We start from the raw sequence: 15,909 nt of genomic DNA on the forward strand, positions 1-15,909 counted from the left end.
AGGTCCAGCCGCGGGACAAGCGCTCCTCGCCTCGGAAGTTGTGCCACACGCCCATACGTCCACGGCACGCCACTGTGCTTACTGATTCCGGCCCTTTAATTCTGCCACCTGGTAACTGTCAGTAGGGATGCTCTCGCTCCCTGATTGGTTCATGTATTCCCGTTTTTTTTTTAATTTGGGCAGCAAATTGGCTCTTACCAAAATCTATATTTAGTAATAAGACACTAGGTTATTCTGACCTTCATAACCTGATGTCTTATATATAAGATTTTGACGGAAGGATATAATTTATCTGCATCACATTTTAAAGAAAACGGAAACACTGAGGCCAATCAGGGAGCTCTAGCATCGGTCAGTGGCAGTGTTACCATGCTCGCGTGTCCTCAGCTGGCAAAACTGAGGAGCGTTCATATCGAAATTGAGTGGCGAAGCTTCATTTGCTCTGAATCGTGACTGTATGAATATGTATCTGAGATTTGTGGTCGTAATAAGAAACGGGTGTGAGAATGACAATGCAAAGATTTCATGGCCGCTGCAATTTGAAAAAGGGATACAGTCAGGTATACGGGATACAGTCAGGTGCGGGTTTAGTTGAAGTGGAGTGAAGGTGGGTGATGCATTCATTGCCTCATTGCCTCACCGCCTCCCTGCCTTGCGTCACTGCCACGGCCAAAAAAAAACATTGTTGCTCTGCTAGAATGATCGACAAGTGGCACCGGTAACTGTGTTAGAGGCCTCGCTGAGAGATTCCTCACTGACAGAGGCACGCCCCTGGCCTGACGGGTCACTGGCAGGGTAACAGCGTTGGTCTCTGCTCTGCCAAGGACATGGGGCAGTCTCATTCTCCCAGGGGGCGAGGGGCAGCTCTGACTTTATTCCAGAGGCAGGTGTGGCCCTCTTGTTTCCCTTTTATCTCCTTGGCACTGAGGTCCGATGGTTAAACGGTTTGGTATTTCAATTATCTTTAACAGTAACAGTGGAAGTCATTACTATTTTAAAAAGTGTTTTCAAGATTCTAGTGATAATTTAACAAAGATCGTCATTGAGAGAGCCACCCATGAGAATCTGACTAATCATCTCTGTAGCCTTTGGAAAAATAACCCTTATGAGAAAACTCAGGGTTTAGAAATACGTGGCTATAACATCGAGATAAAGTGGCCTCCTTTGTTTTTCCTTCCCTCCCATCCTTCCACCAAGTCTAAGGGAGGCTCAGCAAGGCACCTCCTCCTCTCCTCCGTGGCTCTAAATTAATAGTGTTATTCCCACACACACACTCCCGCCTCCCCTCTTTACAGGCTGGTTGCAATTTACAGGCTTTTTGTAACATTCCTTCCCTGCCTCCAGAATGTAAGCAGACCTGCTCGATGGCTCTAATTTGCGTGCCCTTGCTGAGGTCACAACGGTGAGCAGGGAACGGCGTGTGTCTGTGTGTGTGCCCTGTATGTTGGCTGTCCTGTCTTTGTCAGATGTACCGCGCTCCGGGACAAGAGAAAACAAGGAAATGAGAAGACGGAAAGACGAGAAGACAAGGAGAAGAGAAGACGAGGAGACGAGGAGATGGAGAGACGAGAAGACGAGAAGACGAGGAGACGAGAAGATGAGAAGACACAGGTGAAAGAAAAAAGAAAAAACTGTGGTGTAATGTATGAGATCTGGAAGGTGTGTATGTGTGTGTGTGTAACGAGGACCACAGGAGTAGATGAGAAGCGGTTCATATGAGGGAATGAAGCATCGCTTCCTACATCGATCACACACACACACACACACACACCATGGGGATCTGATGCTTGAATAGTCCTCGTGATCAAGGCTCGTGAGAAGGTGTGTGTGTGTGAGTGTGTGTGGGTGGGTGGGTGGGTGCGTAGGTGCGTGAAGGGAGTGCAGGAGGGTGGGACAGAGAGAGAGAGGGAGAGAGAGAGGCACCACCACGTTCGGCTCCTTCCGCTGCGGGCCCGATCGAGTAATTAGCCAGCAGGGGTTAATAACGACCGCTGAATAGGATGCGCCCTTCCTCACCCTGGGCCGGAATATTGGCTCCACCGCGCCCCTCGAGCTACGCCAGGCGGGGGAGGGCAGGAGGAGGGTGAGGGCGGCGCGGGAAGTGTCACCTCTTTGGAATTATTAGTAACTGTCTTGTTCTCGTATTTACTTGGATCTAATTGTTTATCTGTGTCTGTATTCGTATATTTGGATCAGCTTCTTTGTTTCTATTCGTCTGTTTGTTTGTTTTTTATCTCCTATTGATCTATCTGTGATTTTCATAATTGTATTTATCTGCTGTTTCGAGCTACATGTCTGTCTATTCGTCTGTTTGCAGTTCATATATCTGTATGCATCTCTGTATTTCAGTCTACCTGTTTATTCATCTACCTATCTATCTATCTATTTATCTATCTATCTACATATGAAATCATCTTATCTTTCTTCTTTCGTCTCAAAACACACACACACACACACACACACACCTGCAGCAGGGAGGGAAGGAGAGAGGGGGACAGGGAGGTGGCGCCGCTACCTGGGCCCATAAATCACCTTATTTTATTCGCTGCGTCAACTCGCCTCTCCTCGTTTATAATATACTTTTACTTCAAATGCAAAAATATGTGATAACCACAGCGCGCCGACACACACACACACGGCGGCAATAATATGACCTGCTCCATTACATTCTTCCTTCCTCCACTGAAGACATTCTCGTGAAATCAAAAGTCACAGCAGCAAAATGCCTAAATATATGTCCAGGAGAGAGAGAGAGAGAGAGAGAGAGAGAGAGAGAGAGAGAGAGAGAGAGAGAGAGAGAGAGAGAGAGAGAGAGAGAGAGCGGGGGGGTGAGGAAGGGGAAAGAAACTAAGAGAAACTAATAACTAGAAGATCGAGTTCCTTTTTTTTAATAATATACAAATTTATGGATGGGAATGATAGATGGATATAGGTAAGCATGTTTGGGACAGGGACTACAACGTGTAGGCCTAATGGCTTCTTGCAGTTTCCTTCATTTTCTTATGTCCTTATGAAACCTACACATAACGCAGCCGTGGTGGGCGTCAGGAGGCCTCGTGACTATACATAAGCTGCTTCGCTAATTAACCACTGTAAGCTCGAAAGTCGCACAGCACACTGGTTCCACTAATAGCGTAATGCACAATAATGATAGGAGGGAATGGAGAGATGCTTTAAATCGTCACAATCAGGCGAGGAGCTGCAAGGGAAAGGAGTCTGATGTGTCGAGAGTAGCATCTTATTTCAGTGTAGCATTTCACCACCAGATGAAAGAGACCTTAACCCATTCGTTGCTAGACACAGTGCTTCCTACAATGCTACAATGCTCACCTACAGCTTTTTTACGCACTTGATTCTCGTACTACCTTCTTTTAAATATTTATTTACCCTAGAAAGAACAAAATTTATTTTCTCCTTTTTTTTTCAGTGTCTCTGCAAACATATCTTTTACAGTCCCCTGAAGGGTTAAGGACAACCAAAGCAGTGAAAATGTTGTAAGATATTCTATATACTACTCAACCACGGGAGGAGGAATAGAAGCGGAAAACAAGAATGAGCGAGAGGTTGTTGCAAGTGTACACTGCAGAAGGAAATAGAAGGGAAAAGAACAAGGAGAGAGAGAGAGAAGAGAGAGAGAGAAGGGGGAAGGGGGAAGGGGGGAAGGGTGGAGCATGGCAGGAGGAGTAGGAAGAGAGAGAGAGAGAGACGTGAGATAGGCCGGGAGGAGAAGATACACTTACAACAGATAGAAAACAGATGAAGGAAATAACGAGAAGAATTAACGAGGGAGAGAAGAGGAGGATGGACGAGGGTGGGAGGGCGTGAGGCAGGGCGGGAAGAGATGGAAGTAATGCAGAGAGGAATGAGAAAGCTCAGGGAAGGGTGGTAATGGCCTCGAGAGATCAGCTACAATGGTTCCTTTCCCTGACCTGAGGGAGAGAGCGGCCCGCGGCACTCAGGCATTGCAGGTTACGTGGGCGTGAGGCAATCTAGGCATACCTGGAGCTAATCTCTTGACGGAGGCGCTGAAGGAGTTTCCTATATTGATGATAAACTAAGCATTTATTTCTACAAGAAGGCAGGTATATATGTAAATTATTGTTTTTGTATTACGAAACAGCTGTGTGAAAAGAATTAAGTCGAAAATCTGCGGATACCAGGAGCTAATCTCTTGACGGAGGCGCTGAAGGAGTTCCTTATGTTGTTGATAAATATGGTACCGCTAAATTAACCATTGTTTTCGAGAAGGCAGGTTTAGATGTAAATTACTGTAAATTATTCTTTCTTTCTGTCCATCTTTCTCCCACAATGACATACTCTGTTCCACTCTGTTTCAATCTGTTCCACCCTGTCCCACTCTGCTCCTCTCTGTCCTTCTCTGCTCCACTCCACTCTGTCCCTCATCAAAACAAGCCTCACATCCCCCAGTTCATCACCTAAATAACCCACTTATTTCGGGCTTCCCTTAATGAGCGCCCGCCGCGTGCACTACCCCTTGTGGCAGAGAAGCGACGGCTGGCGACAGGACATCTGCACTGCACCTCCTGACGAAGAGGCAGAAGGCATGATAGCACGAGTGAGAGGGAAGGAAGCGTGAGGACAGGCGAAGCAGCAGGGAATACTCTAACAACATGCCAGCTAAGGTACTTTTTCCTTTTAACAGCGGGTGCGTTGCAAAGGACTGAAGGAGCGCTAATAAGATGAAGGATGCTTGTGAAGTGTGTAGTCAGTGCAAAGTGGTAGAGGACAGAGAGAGAGAGAGAGAGAGAGAGAGAGAGAGAGAGAGAGAGAGAGAGAGAGAGAGAGAGAGAGAGAGAGAGAGAGAGAGAGAGAGAGAGAGAGAGAGAGAGACAAAGGGACGACAGTGACAAAGACCAGTAGACACATCCACCCACCCACACCCACCCACCCACACACACACACACACACACACACACACACACACACCACACCACACACACACACACACAAACACACACACACACACAGACGGACTGAAAGACAGACAGACAGACACAGAGGAGGCTGCCACTTAGTCCGCAGCCGTATCCCTGCCCCGCCTTTGTCACCCTCTCCACGATTGCTCTTAAAATTTAAACTCCTTATTGTTACACATTCTTCTCCCGAGGAGGTGTTGTGAATAGCCATTGTTTCCAGGCACAAGGGGATGCTTTTATCACATTCCACACCGGGGGTAGCGCGTGGCCCGGGCCTCCTCCCGGCCCTTACTGATACGCATTTACTGTACATGGGTCTTAGCCCAGTGTCACGAAATAGTTTGAGCTCTCCTTCTTGTTAATCCATCGCTAGAATCATAAAAAGCTTACTTAAAAACTCTCATTACGGCTAATTGCAAAGGCCACAAGCATTGTTATGGTTCTCACTAGTCTTTCCCCTATCAATGATGCAGTATCCTTGTTAATCTGCCACTAGAATCATAAAAGCTGCCTTGAAAACTCCCGTTACGACTGATTTCAAAGGCTATAATCGTAATTGGGTTCTCATGGGTCTCTTTTTATCAATGAAAACAGCAATAACGCTGGTAATTTTTTAAGAAGCTATTACCGAATGGCCGAAGAACACTCACATGCTTCCTATCAATCTAATCTCCGACGGCGACTGCATCGGGAGCTCTGGAAGGCGGCATGAGCCTTTACAAAGGTGTCACTTGAAAAATCTGCCTGCACCATTGCGGGAGGGAACCGATTAACTAAGACTCCACAAATTCAACCCTTTGACTACCATGGGCATTCTTCACTAACCTCTAAAACTGTGTAAAAATAGTTTGCGTGAAGGAAGTTAATCTTAGCTTTTTTCAGACTACAAAAATATTTAAGAGAGCTTAGTACGTAAATAAGTTTCTAAAGATCTGTTCGCGAAAGGATAGTTTTACCACGACTGCCTTCCGTCACTTCAGGCTAAGAACGTTAAAAAAAGTGCACGGGTGATGTGGTGCAGAGGACGAAAGCTAAATATAGAAAGCAATACACACATACCCGCCCCCCCGAGTCAGGCGGATCAGGGTAGGCGTAAGGGTGTGTGGGCGGGTCCCTCGGGTCACTTGGGCGACGGTGGCATGAATACACGATACACTCGATAATTATTCATGTAGCGGGAACGGTAGATCACTGAGTCCTGTATTCCCACACGTTTCGCCGCCTCATAGCGACTACTGGTAACTTCATAGCGATAGAAAAGATACTGTGGTTTTCAATGGTGTTTTTATGATTCTACTTATAGTTTAGCAAGAATTTCGTATGATTAAAAGGAAAAACATCCATGAAGACCTAAACAATAATAATAATAACTACTACTACTACTACTACTACTACTACTACGTACTACTACTACTACTACTACTACTACTACTACTGTCATCACATAAGCCACCACTGTAAGAATCACTTCACGAGGAAATCAAGACTCGAACAAAAGATCTGTATGAAATAGAAATGTTTCATAGAGGGACTGCCACGTGTAGGCCTGATGGCTTCTTGCAGCTTCCCTTATTTTCTTATGCTCTTATGTTCTTATCTATCAGCTGAGGTCCCGGTGCTCCAGTCAAGGGCAAAGGTTATCTACGGAGTTCGCAGAGGAAAAAATAGTTCAGTGTATGGGAAAAAAAAAAAAATCATTTCTATTCACCAGTCTTATAATGATGTTCAGTGACTAGAAAAAAAAGGCCGTTTCCCATCCTCCTCCTCCTCCTCCTCCTCCTCCTCCTCCTCTTCCTACTCGTCATGCTTCTCCCACTCATCCTTCTCCTTCACTCGCTACTCCTTCCTTTCTCCTTCTCCTCCTCCTCTTCCTCCTCCTTGTCATGCTTTTCCTTCCTTTCTCTTCCTCCTCCTTCTCCTCCTCCTCCTCCTCCTCCTCCTCCTTCTCCTCCTCCTCTTTCTCCTTCTCCTCCTCCTCTTCCCCCTCTTCCTCTTTCCCCTCTTCCTTCTTCTCTTGTTATTCCACATCTCCCTCTTCTTGCTTCTCCTCCTTCTCTTCCTCTTCCTCCTTCTCCTCCTCCTCCTCTTCCTCTTTCTTCTCTTCCTTCTCCTCTTGTAACTCCACCTCTCCCTCCTCCTCCTCTTCCTCCTCCTCTCCCTCCTCCTCCTCCTCGTTCTCTTCCTCTTCCTCCTCCTTCTTACTTCTTTTCTATAGCGGTAACACTAATGGGGCGGGACAAAAGGACAAAATACATGCACTATACATTATAAACCTCAAGAAAACCCCTAAAAGTCGTGGCCTCGCGTCCCATAAAGGAGAGTCACGTAGCGAACACTGGAGTTGGATGGGAGATGGCAGTAGGAGTTTTTGATATTATTTTTTACGTGAGTGTTAAGAAGTCTAGATAGGTGTGAAAAATATGACGAGAAGTAGGGATTTTTTTTTTATCAGTTAGTCTGGTGAAGAGCACAAAATATATAAGTAAATAGATAAATGAATAAATAAGTAAATAAATAAGTTAGTAAACAAATATATAAGAATGTGAGGGTAAGAGTTTAAAATCAGGTTACATTAGATTAGATTAGGTATTATCAAGCAGATTTCCCTCCTTCCACTCTGAACCAGTTTAGAAAAAGTCATCCTTATGAGAAAGTGCTTCAAGTGTTCCTGCTTATAACACGTCAAACGCCTTCACGAGGTGAGAAGTTCAATCATTCGCATCTGAGTACTTCGAAACAAGACTCCAAGAGGCAACGGAACGGAAGGAAATGAGAAAATAAACTCAAATAACCGAAACAGTGAGCTGAACGAAGATTACTGGGAGGGCGACAGGAGGTGAAGGACAGTTTGACGCTCTGGAGTTTCACATACCAGGCCGAGGCAAGGAAGAAGGAAGGAGGGCAGGGACGCACTTGTAATTAATCTTATCGTCTCGTCCCTCCTTCGTTGGCGGCGGGGTCCCTTGGCTGGATTATACACTGAGAGATTGATGCGATGCGATGGGTACCTAGGTAGATAGATGGTGAGAGAGAGAGAGAGAGAGAGAGAGAGAGAGAGAGAGAGAGAGAGAGAGAGAGAGAGAGAGAGAGAGAGAGAGAGAGAGAGAGAGAGAGAGAGAGAGAGAGGCAGATAAACACACAGACCAAAGAAGAACAAAGAAAGAGATGAAGACAGACGAAATTACCTAGAATCACACACACACACACACACACACACACACACACACACACATTCATATATCTACGTACACACGAAACACACACACACAAACACACACACATATACAAACAAACATACATACATACATTAACATTCACCCACGCATGGAATTTCAGTGTTAAGCTAAATAAAACCATCGCGGAGGTGAACGGCCTGAAAAGTTCCATTTATATCACCACGGGGAAAACTCCCTTCGCCTCAAAGTGGTTTGCAGATACAGCACTCGGCACTTCGGGAGAGAAACGCGGCTTTGTCAATGAGCTGCTGGTACTTATTGTTTGTGGAGGAGGAGGAGGAGGAGGAGGAGGAGGAGGAGGATGAGAAGGAGGAGGAGGAGGAGGAGGAGGTTAGATGTTGATGGTTACTGTGGTTATTTCATATTTTCTCTCTCTCTCTCTCTCTCTCTCTCTCTGTCTCTCTCTCTCTCTCTCTCTCTCTCTCTCTCTCTCTCTCTCTCTCTCTCTGTCTCTCTCTCTCTCTCTCTCTCTCTCTCTCTTCTCTGGAGTGGGACACGCGGCTTATTTTTGTGTTACTGATGTGTTTCCTTAACCCAAGTGACATTATGGCCAATTGTGGTGCGTGTGCATGAAAATATACCGAAACACACACACACACACACACACAGATAGATAGACAGATAGATACAATGTTTGATTGCTTGATCGCATGAGTTGAGTGACCGACTCATTGACTGACAGACACTCACAAATAGATCCAGATAGATAGATAGACAGATAGATAAGTAGGTAGGTAGGTAGGTAGGTGGGTAGGTAGGTAAATAAATACTTAGCTATACAATGGAAAGAAAATTTGAGAGCAGAGAGAGAGAGAGAGAGAGAGAGAGAGAGAGAGAGAGAGAGAGAGAGAGAGAGAGAGAGAGAGAGACTCGCTCCGGTCTGTGTATGGAATCCGTGTTTATTCCTCGCATTACTAGGGCCACCATTCTGTAAGGGGAGGAAGACTGGGCAGTCAGCCAGCCAGATATAAATATTCTAATGCGGGACTTGCATGACCGCCCCTAATACTTGTCACTCTATTTTTCAGATGTTTGTAAATTACGACGTATTATCTAAATATACAAAACTCTCCGGAGGGAAGAAGATTTCCTCAAGACCCCCCCCCCTAGGGATATTACGCAGGGCAAGGGGGAAGTAAGGGTTATATGGGATACGTGGGTGGCAGGGATTGACGTCATGTGGCCCAGGATGCACTGCGGTGTTACTCTTACTTGATGGGGAAAGCGAAGCGGGACAGGCAGACGAATGGTGAGCTTAATGATGTATACAGTGACGGTCAGAAGTAGTGATTTATTGAAGAAGTCATGGTCAGAAGTAATAAAAGCAGACAGATGAGGAACATATTTTTGTAACCGGTGTACAGTCACGGTCAGAAGTAGTGGTAAAGGCAGACAGACAAGTGGTGAGTTTATCAATGTGCGCTCACGGCCGGAAGTAGTGATTTATTGATGTACAGTCACGGTTGGAAATAAAATGTTTTTGCAGTTACCTTCCATATGATTTGCTGACAGTCTATCAGATTTCAAGTTTCGTAGTGGAGCCCTCAGCAGAGAGAGAGAGAGAGAGAGAGGTCCCTTTTCCTAGATGGACAATCAGGATTACTGCACATAACGTAACGCTAAAGAATTACAGCTGGAAACAATAGCCAACGCAGCACTGCAGTCAAGCCTATTGTTCCTTGAAATCGAGTATCTATGTGCCAATATCACATTCTTCATCACTGTTACCATTGCATTATTTCATTGCCTCCTTGTCTGTATACATTCTTAGCCACCGCATCCTACGCAGCTTAGCCAGAGTGAAGGGGTCTCTCAGGCTATAAGGATCCTATTTTGATACGTTCTCTCTCATAAGAGCTATTTTCAAGGGGAACATAATTAGTCGACATCTGACCAACAGTAATGATTTTACAGTGGGGCGATGGGACCAACAGTGTGAATGGTGTATGTATGAGTGTGTGGTGTCTTGTCTGGGCCACCCCGTGTGGGATTGCCAGCCTGGTATATAGACAGATAGAAAACTGAATAGTGCTGAATGAGTTACACAAGCAAACACATAAAGCGTAAAAACTTGCGCAGGGACACGAACAGTCTCTGAGTCGTTAAATGTTTCATAATGGTGTAGTTATGTTGCACCATACGTGAGATTTGGCTTGTCAGATAAATACATGGAGTGTGACGCCTCGCTGTGACACTATTCTGGGCCGCATCGGAACAAGCAGCGGGGCAGAGGAGAGGCGGGGCGGGGCGGTGGGACGGGGCGGAGAGGTTCCATGATACTCTAACCAGACCCCCGTGAAGCAGAGCAGTAATATGCGACCCGGTGACAGACAGCCCGCCCCCACCGCTCGTTTGTTATCTCCCTAACACACACACACGCACACACAAGAGTAATATGCGTGTATTACCTCATAACAAAACCGCATTACAAAGTTATACAAGCGTGGCAGGGGACTTCCTTGCATGTATTGCCTCATAACAAAACCACATTACAAAGTTATACAAGTGTGGCAGCAGAGTCCCTTCAGTGCAATATCAAGCGAGCGGTGGCCGGAGCTGGCGGAGTGGTCAGCGGCCCGTCAGTGTGTGACCAGCGGTGTCGCGTTTTTGTAACATTTTGTAACTCCAAACACTCACTTCTTTCACTATCCTGGATGGCAGGGGATGTAATGATGAGGGAAGAGAGTGCATGAAGTCAAAAAAACCTTGCATAGAATATTTTGTCAGGGTGAAATTGTGGGAAGATTGTTATTTGGCTTTGAAAACAATGAAGCTGAGGAAACAAGAGATCTAATATACAGACTTTAGCGAAAGGGAAAGAATCTGGAAAAGGAGATACATAACTATAAGGAAATCTCTAAAGAGCAGACACACACTAAATGCTACACATACCGCTAATGCAATTTTTAAGCCACCAACACCCAGAACTCTTTCATAGTAATTAGAATGCATTCCCGCACATTCCAAGACGAATTACTTTGCGATAGCAACAAACAGCGGAAATAAATGAGCTTGCGTATGCCACCTCGATTAAATGCATTTCAGCTTGCTTAATGAGCCCAGCGCGAATATTTGAACAACACGGCTGTGCAATATTCGCTAATGGAGTTATCACGTAATTATTAAAGGAAAACAATTGCTTTCCGTGACACTTCCTCGGCAATTGATATTAGTGATTATCAAACAAGCCAAACAAGCAGATGATACCTTATCTGTTACGATAAGAGAACCAGTGATACAAACATTCGCCATACTTTTCCTTGAAGCTTCGTCTAATCAATCTAATCTCATAACTCTTAATTAATGAAAGTTCGGGTTACTTTTTTGGAGTCCTATATATATATATATATATATATATATATATATATATATATATATATATATATATATATATATATATATATATATATATATATGGTACGTGCTCTCTACTTTTTCACTCCCTCTTTTTCTACTCAGAAAGTAAGTAAGAAGATCAAGTTAGGTAGCTCAGGAAGCCTCGGGGGTAAGCTTGTTATGCAGCTGTTCCTTATTGTTTGAAATTAAATGTCCTTCCCCCGACTATTTGAATGTAGCCTATAGGGAGAAATACTTAGTTACGGAAGGTAGGGCCTGGCACCTCAGTGGGGTTGTTGTCTTTCTTTTGTCTCCCTTTGCCAGAGCCCCTCTTACATCCAAAAGAGTATAAAGTGAGTTACATAGCGCGCTATTAGTAAAAGTGACAGAATAACGGGTGATTGTAACAGAAAACTAAGTGAGGATAAAGATTAAGATGACTCATGAATATGCACCATTCATAAATTTGCATGTTTCTCTACATAGATTAATCCGAAAAGCAAGAGATGAAAAATGGAATCTAACTTTCTTTTTTCAAAGTATTGGATTATGCATCAATTAAAGTGTGTCACGACCTACACTGGTTTTATTCAATATCTCTCTCTCTCTCTCTCTCTCTCTCTCTTAGCGACATATGACATCACTGTTGCATCACATTAAGCCAGTCGGAAAATCAGTCTTTGTTAGGCCAAGTCGAAGGAATGGCGGAGAACGATCACTAGTTGAAGTCATCAGTCACTCAAAGAAAAGAAGTAAAATCGGTGATCTTTCTCTATCCATCATTGCCTCCGTCTTCCTCCTGCCTTTTGCCCGACGACTGGGTGGCAGCATTCAAGAATAGCACGCTGGAGTACCGCGGTGAAGCTCGCCATGCTCAGTGATACATGACAAGACAAGACCAAAGGCAAGTGGTTTTTGATAAAAACGAGGCTGCAACGAAGACAGCGAGACTGATGACCGTGTGTGTGTGTGTGTGTGTGTGTGTGTGTGAAGACTAACTTAAATCAGTGTGCTCTCTGTGAAGGGGAGGACTGTGTGTATGTATGTGCGTATGTCAAGACTACTTATAACTGACGTGCTGTCTCTAAAGGGAAGTAGTGTCGCTACTATGTTGGTGAAACCTCCACTCACCGCCTGGCAGCTTACCTCTACACAGTCATCAGTCCTCAGGTGTAATAATACTTTAAGTCCCCCCATTCCAGTTACCCATAAATCCACAAACCCACCAGTCCTTCAGTCCACCAACCTACCAATACCCAGTCTAACACAAAAGTTCACTAATCCAGCCCAGCCCCAGTGATCCACCATCCCACAGACACATCAGCCCACTGCCCACCAAGACACCACGCCGCCAGCAAACCACAACCCTGCCCACTAGACTCTCAAGCTAAGCCACACCCCAGTCCGTCATCCCTGCCAGTCTCGTCTACCATCCACTGAGCCGCCAGCACAGATCATCCCCGCCCGCTAGACCCACGAGCTACGCCACACCCCTGGCCGTTATCCCTGCCCTGTCAGAGCCTCGAGGATCTGACGCAGTAGGACGTCAGGGAAGCAGCTTGTCATCTTTGTGCCTTGAATACATTGTATAAAAATGTTGCTAAACGCTCGACATGCCTTGCCATTAGTTGGCACCCAGCAGCCGCGGGCCACGAGGGGCGGCCTTTGTTAGCTTCGTTATTATGATTCTGTGCTAGAGGTCCTGGCTGCGTTAGTGGCAGTAGTAGTACTGGTAGTGGTGGTGGTGGTGGTGGTGGTGATAGTAGTAGTGAAGGTAGCGGTAATGATGGTGGTGACGGTGGTAATTGAGATACACGTAGTGGCAGTGGCATTAATAAAACTAGTAGTAGTAGTAGTAGTAGTAGTGGTGGTGGTGATGGTGGTAGTAGTAGTAGTAGTAGTAGTAGTAGTAGTAGTAGTAGTAGTAATAGTAATAGTAATAGTACTAGTAGTAGTAGCAGTAGTGGTGGTGGTGGTAGTAGTAGTTGTAGTAGTAGTAATAGTAGTAGTAGTAGTAGTAGTAGTAGTAGTAGTAGTAATAGTAGTAGTAGTAGTTCTTGTTGTTGTTGTTATTGTTTTAGCGGCAGCAGCAGCAGAAGCAGTACGGTGGTGGTTGTAGTAGTAGTAGCAGCAGTAGTAGCAGTAGTAACAGTAACAGTAGTAGGAGTGATAGTGACATCTGACGCACGAGAAGGGAGTACTGACAGGGACACCTCTGTACCTCCTCTATTTTCTTCCCAGTAAGATGACGCGACCACTGAGACGGGACCCGTGCCTGACCGGGGCACCGTACGCAGCGGTGGAATGACCTGCGTAAGGCGCGTGTGGGTGGTGGGGAGTGGGCGGGGCTGCATGTGTTTGGGGGAGACTGCTAAGGGGGGGTGCTACGTGGATGAGCGGGTGGGTGGGTAGACAGTGTGTGTGTGTGTGTGTGTGTGTGTAGGAGATCGGGTTGGAGTTTAATGGGTGGTTGGGTGGTTAGGTCGGTTGAGTGAGTCGATGGATGCTCTGTGTGTGTGTGTGTGTGTGTGTGTGTGTGTGTGTGTTCTTGAAGCTGTACCTGTATCACTAAAACTCTCACGACTACCAGTGACATCGCATTTCTTTCGATTATAATAAAACTTAAACAATAATAATAATAATAATAATAATAATAATAATAATAATAATAATAAAACAGGAAAATTTTTCCTTCTTGCCTTATATCCTATTAATCAGTAATTAATATGTACAAACACAAGCCTTAGTTTGTACTCACAAGGACAAAACCACTGCTGCCGTTGGGGTATTGTTGTGTTCGGCGAGGGTGTGAGGGAGGCGCGGTTGGTGTTTGCGAGGGGCGGTGTGGCGCGCGTCAGAGGCTCGGTCCCCTGGTGCCCGTCTCAACCCGAGAGCTCCAACTGTCCCGCCTGAAGCTGGAAGCTGCCGCCAGTGTGGACTGAACGAACGAACGAACGAATTGGGGATAGGAAAGTTGGTTGAAAGAAGAATTTGAGAGAGAGAAGTGTGTTAAAGTTGGAAGTGGAAGTACAGTTTGAGATGATAGATGACGGGCAGTCCGTCTTGCTACTTAGTTAATTTTCTTGCTCAGTGTGGACTGAGAACGAACGAACGAATTGGGGATAGGAAAGTTGGATGAAAGAAGAATTTGAGAGAGAGAAGTGTGTTAAAGTTGGAGGTACAGTTTGAGATGATAGATGACGGGCAGTCCGTCTTGCTACTTAGTTAATTTTCTCCTATTGGCGCCGCCGGGCGTGACTCAGCCAGAGTCTCCGTCTCAGGTAGACCCCTCACAGTGCCTCTATACCAGTATGGTTATGGAAGTGCTTCCATCTGACACTGTGACTCAGGGTGCAGCCGCTAACTCTCGACCTCTCTCCGCTGCCGGGTGTTTGCAAACAGAGCCGGTGACCACCACCCCTTACCGGGATGGGGGTTGTTCTACGGTGAGCCTCCTGCTCTTCCTAACCGCACGAGTCAACACCCCCACCCCGACAACTCAGGGCGCGGAGCAGAGGTAGAGGAGTACAGGGAAGAGACTTTTAATCATCGATTGGCCTTGATTTGTGTCATGGAAGTGATTTTGTATGTTTCTAGTGTGAATTATATAGTTTTTATGTTTTTGTTTTATGTTTTATGTATATGCTGTGTATATTGGGAGTGGATTGATTTTATTAAGATATGTGATTGGCCTTTTAAACCAGTTGTGGTCTCTTGTTTGCTCGTGGTCTGTAGTTGCGTTTTTGTAGTGTGTGTCATCTAGTATTTCTTCTAGTTTGTGTTTGATTTGGTTGCCTCGTTTATGTAGTGTGAGGTTGATAGGTAATAAGTTTGCTTGTGAGTGTAATTCCTCTGTTGTTTTTGTATATGGGTATTTTACATTGTATGTGAATCTTAGGGCCTTGTTTTGGATTCTTTGTAGGGATAGCATTTGTGAGTTTGATATTGCATTGAGTGTGTATGTGGGGTAAGTTAGGATGGGGAGGACACATGCTTTTATCAAGTGTAGTTTTATGTTGCTGTCTAGTTTGTCAAAGCGTTTAGTTATTTTAAGTGCAAGAGTAGCTTTTTTGGAGATGTTTGAGATGTGTTTTGTATAGCCTTGTGTTCCTATTTTCAGTCCTAGTATGGAGGCTTTGTTTGCATATGGAATATTTTCTCCATCTATGGTGACAGGTGTTGTCTTTTTTATGGCAATGGGGAGGAGAGTGAATTTTGATGTATTAGTTTTTATCTTCCATTTGTTTTCGTAATTGCTTATGTGTTTTATTTCTCTTTCAATCTTTCTTGCTAACATGTGTCTTGATTTACCTGGTTGGATGATTATTTGTGTTATATCATCCGCATACTGTATGTTGATTCCGTTTGTTAGTGGAGGGGGAATGTCATATGTATATATT

At 45.0% G+C, this 15,909-nt stretch overlaps 1 long non-coding RNA gene across 4 annotated transcripts in view; it reads right to left on the reverse strand.

Annotated features, from left to right (window-relative positions):
* Positions 1-14,286, reverse strand: part of LOC135097418 (uncharacterized) — a 28,923-nt gene extending 14,637 nt beyond the window's left edge. For 3 of the 4 annotated variants that reach the window (XR_010265681.1, XR_010265684.1, XR_010265679.1), the window contains exon 1: positions 14,268-14,282. This is a non-coding gene — a long non-coding RNA (uncharacterized LOC135097418). Of the gene's footprint in view, positions 1-14,267 lie in introns of all 4 variants that reach the window. The other variant, XR_010265685.1, reaches the window with a different exon arrangement.
* Positions 14,287-15,909: the final 1,623 nt, after the last annotated feature.

The sequence above is a fragment of the Scylla paramamosain genome, unplaced genomic scaffold, assembly GCF_035594125.1.
Source record: "Scylla paramamosain isolate STU-SP2022 unplaced genomic scaffold, ASM3559412v1 Contig19, whole genome shotgun sequence".
NCBI lineage: Eukaryota > Metazoa > Arthropoda > Malacostraca > Decapoda > Portunidae > Scylla > Scylla paramamosain.